Source organism: Puntigrus tetrazona, chromosome 15 (assembly GCF_018831695.1).
Source record: "Puntigrus tetrazona isolate hp1 chromosome 15, ASM1883169v1, whole genome shotgun sequence".
NCBI classification, from domain to species: domain Eukaryota; kingdom Metazoa; phylum Chordata; class Actinopteri; order Cypriniformes; family Cyprinidae; genus Puntigrus; species Puntigrus tetrazona.
The window spans coordinates 8,557,141-8,561,961 of NC_056713.1; the positions used below are offsets into that span (position 1 = coordinate 8,557,141).

At 36.8% G+C, this 4,821-nt stretch overlaps 1 pseudogene; it reads left to right on the forward strand.

The window, feature by feature from the left end:
- Positions 1 to 203: 203 nt before the first annotated feature.
- Positions 204 to 4,536, forward strand: LOC122358594 (annotated as a pseudogene).
- The last annotated feature ends 285 nt before the right edge of the window (positions 4,537 to 4,821 follow it).

Consider the following 4,821-nt stretch of genomic DNA (forward strand, 5'->3'; position numbering starts at 1 on the left):
TAACTTTATGAAATGATCCTTGGTGCTGACTCTCTCTAGATGTGGAGAGACTTCGCCCTTTTGTTGATAACCACTATTCCAGCCTCAGCTGGCTCTGCAACGAAACCCTTGGGCCAAAAACCCTGAACGTTGGCCCAAGAGAGTACAGACGAAGCGCAATGAAGCTCCAGAAGTACTAGCACTCCCACTTTTGACCTGACAGGATGTCGGTATGGATTGATAGTGGTTTTTTAGCCATTGACAAGGGTACTGGGACAGACATAGATTGCATTTGTAGTTTCTGAACCCTCGCAGGATTAAGTGTTCAGTGGCGGATCTTTGGGCTGCTGTGAAGGCTACTAGGGCCTACAGGGAGCTCAGGTAAGGTTTCTGTGTTCATGACAAGACCAGTGGGGCAAATAAAGGGCTCATAGATTGAAACTCCTGTTAAAAATCAGACTTAACACAGGATGTTTAATTGGCTGGCTGAACGGGCTGTTTAAAACCAAAAGCATTGACTGCAACTGAACTGACACACAACACAACTGGTTGCTGTGGTTGATTCAGGACAAGACGAGAGTTCACAAGCAGCCACCATAGCCATGACAGGACTAACAGGAGTGCTCAGATAGCCTCTACAACCAGCTTGGGGCAAAACGGGAGTGCATAAGTGGGTGCCACTACAGTGACCAGAGCTGAAGTGAACAGAGACACTTTGATGACCCTCGAGAACCAGCTTACTAACTAACATTATTGCTGGATCCATTATTTGGTCAGTTGTTCTGTACTGCTGGGGGAGAGGAAAGCAAGAGGAGGAATATCTATGTCCAAAAAAGATTTATTCAAGAAAATATATTAAACTAAGTAATGAATACATGAACGTACAAACGCAACTGACAAATGAAAAGGGAAACACAGGAGTATTATATAATTGATCATATTCACCTGAAAACAATGAAAAGATAAACAAACAGAAAAATTACAAGCTGACTAGAACACACTAGGCAAAAATTAAAGAAGAAACAGGAATCGTAACAGTGCAACAGAATGACAGTGATCACAATCATAACAGCACACCCTGATTTTATTGCATCAAATAACTTAAAAGCAAACTTATTCAAGAAATGTTAATGACATACTTAGCACGAGCAAGACCCAACTAAAATGTCAGAAATAATCAAAAACGTAATTTGAAGTGTAATTTGATTTGTTCAGTTGTCTCACGTCCCATTAGATTAGATGGCGAGGTTTGGTTTATGACCTATATTGGGACTAGCTGTGTGGGGGTAAATATAAAATTTATTCAATTTAAAACTAAAAAATACAGAGAGCGAGAATGTAAGCAATTAATTTGCACACCAACCAAGATAACCCCAATATTATAAGCTCTTTAAAAAGTAAAGGTATTCATTTAGCCACATTGGTTTACATTGGTTTTCCTGTGTTAAATTGATTTAATAAATATCCTTATTTGTCTATTCCAGTAGGTACTTGGCATTGACTAATTTATAGAACTGATGTTTTTAAAAGAAAAGATACTGGGCCGATGTTTGGGTATTTCATGACATTTTATTTCTAAATAAATCCTATTTTTCAGGTGACTGCATTTTGTCAAGAAAATGAACACAATTATGAAGCTCTAACATACAGAATAAAAAATGTGGCAAAGCAACAAGGACAGTAATATTTGAGGATTCTGTGGATAAAGAGGCACTTCGTTCTCTGAAACCACTGCAGTCCCCTCCACCAGCACCATCTTTTAAAGTTGTGCAGCGAAAGAAAAGAGTTGTTTGCCTCATCCTTGATGTCTCCAGGAAGCATGAGAGTATGTGATAACAGATATCAACTTTGAAATTTTTTTGTTACCAGTGCTTTGAAATGATTTTGAAAAATAATTTTGAAACTGCAAGAAACTAAATTTTGTTTTATTTTTCCACCTATTTTCTAGGGTCTTAGAATTCTTCTACAGGAGCAGGCTGCCACACATTTCCTCGGAACAATATTAATGATCAAACCAGTGTTGGGATTGTAACCTTTAGTACTAATGCTTTTACTTTGAGCCCCTTGACTACTGTTGATAGTGAAACCACAAGAGAGAGTCTTATCAAATTGTTGCCAAAAGTTGCAAATGGATGGACAAACATATGCTTGGGCCTTAGTCAAGGCCTACAGGTAGTAATTACTAATATTATTATTTTTATGTTTGTGATATTAAGTATATAGAGTTTGTTGGTGATACCTTTTCTTCAGGTACTTCGGGCAGATGATGGGGATGCATTAGGAGATTAAATAATTTTTCTGACAGACGGTCAGGCAACAGACGACGTTTCCCTTTGTGTTTTCCTTCTGCAATACAAAGTGGTGCCATTATACACACACTAGCTTTAAGTCAGAGTGCAGATAAGGATCTGATAGAAATAACAAAAAACACTGCTTAGTGATATCAGCACAATTAATAATTGACTATATTTGTCTCAGTATATATCATATAAGTGCCCAAAATGTACCAAAAATGTGTGCTCTGTCATAAACAGGGGAATATTTTTTTATGCCAACGATGAGATCACATCTAACCAGTTAATGGACGCACTTGCTTCGTTCACATTATCAACTGGAGATTACACTAAAGAGCCAGTTCAGGTTTGTCAAGTGATCCAACAATACATTTTACTCTGAGAGTGTCATCAATATGAGTATTTTAATCATATTCATTGTTATCACTCCTTTAGCTAGAGAGTATTGGAGCACAAATATCTGATTGGTTCAATGGGACAGTATCGGTGGATCAGACTGTTGGGAACAAAACCAGCTTTGTGATAATCTATGAAATAAGTTTTCCCAGCGTTTACATACAGTCTCCAAGTGGCTTAATCTACACTCAGACAAATATGAATCATGATGTTTCTCTGAAAACAGTCACTTTAAATGTTACGGAACTGCAGAGGTATGATAACATTTATTGAGCAGTCATTTATTAAGTTTATAACAAAATCCATAAACATGTACACTTATTATCTTAAGACAATAAAAAGGCACCAAGAGTTTTAGATAAACATTCAACAACAACTTCATACTAAGACAGAATTTATCACTGATGATTCAGCTGACACACTTACAGCAAACCCTTACTGATTTGCTTTTACTTATTTATGTTTGATAGCCTGGGGACTGGGAGTACAGTATCCAAACTACAACACTTCAAGCTTTGACTATAACAGTGACGAGTCAAGCTTCTCAGCTGATGTTCCTCCTATCATTGTCAAAACCCACATGAACCAGCAGTTCAGTGACGGCTCTAAACCCATGCTAGTGTTTGCTGAGGTTAGTCAGAATTACAGGCCTGTAATAAATGCTGATGTTTGGGCTACACTTGAGTCAGAAACCGGGTCCACGCATACATTATAAACTCCTGGACAACGGAGCAGGTAAATTACCCAAATTAAAATATTAATTAATATAATATAATTAAATAAAATGAAGTAATCTTCCCCAACTTAATGGAAAAATATATCAAATAAATCAGAAATCCATCTTTCATAGGAGCTTTCGATGGTATTAAAGATGATGGAATATATCCAGATTTTTCACAAAGATGGTAAACGGGAGAAGCAGTTCGAAAGTAAGAGTGAAGAATCAAGATGGACAAGCCAGATATGCTGTTAAGAAAAATAGTGCTGCCCCATATGTACCTGGATATGTGTTAAATGGTAAATTTTTTGATCCATATTTTGGTCTGTTTAAAAACCTTTGTATAATTGGTAATACAATTAGCTATGAAGCTGTGTGAAGAAAACATTTGGTAAAAAAAATAAAAAAAAAATTCAGGTTCTTCTATTTTCAGGAGTAGTGCAGCTGAACCCTCCAAAGCCTCCAGTTTCTGAAGAACCACTGGAAGTTGGAAGCTTCACCAGAACAGCCACTGGAGAGAGTTTCGTGGTGACTCTTTCAGGCCCAACTCCACCAAATTTCCTCCGAACAGAATCACAGATCTGAGCGCTGAGATCCAGGAGGACACTGTGCTCCTCAGCTGGACAGCCCTGGTGAGGACTCGACGATGGCACAGGTAACGCATACAATTACTGTACTAGTATTTAAAAAGATTTTTAATCTTAACTGAATTTTTTTTTTTAAATGATGGATCTTTTAATTCTTTCACATTTAAGCTAAATCCTATGAGATCAGGTGGAGTTTTGACCTTGATATGCTCCGACACAACTTTAGCAATAGTCATGAAATCAACACAACTGCTGTCTCACCTCAGGAGGCTGGATCAGTTGAACAACATTCATTCAATCTCAGTTTCCCAATCCAAAATGGCACCACGCTCTTTCTTTTGCAGTTCAGTCAGATGATGAACAAAATGCAAAATCTGAAATCTCCAACATTGCTCAAGTTTCAAAGATCGTCCCTGGTACAAAATACTCAGGAATATCAAATCCAGGAATGAATTTGACAGTTCTTGTTATTTCTGTGTGTGTGGTTACTATGGTCATATGCGTTATTGTTGCTGTAACTACATGGGCAGTGAAACGCAGAAAATCTCTCTGCTGGAAGTAAAGTGGCATTAACAATCTGATGCAAACGAATGTCAAATTAATCAAATATGCCTAATTTGAATGTAACTATGTACATCCAATAGCTACACCCAAGCATTTCAAAACTTATTTTAGCTTTAAAGATTTTATAATATTTATAATTTTTTTAAATATATATTTTTGTGTGTGTGTGTAAGCTAGAATGGGCATCCAGAGTGCTTTTTGTGGATTTGTTTAGACTTTTAACAAACAAAATGTTATGTTTTGAGTTTTTGTACTTCTCATTTTATTAACATTATTATTTATT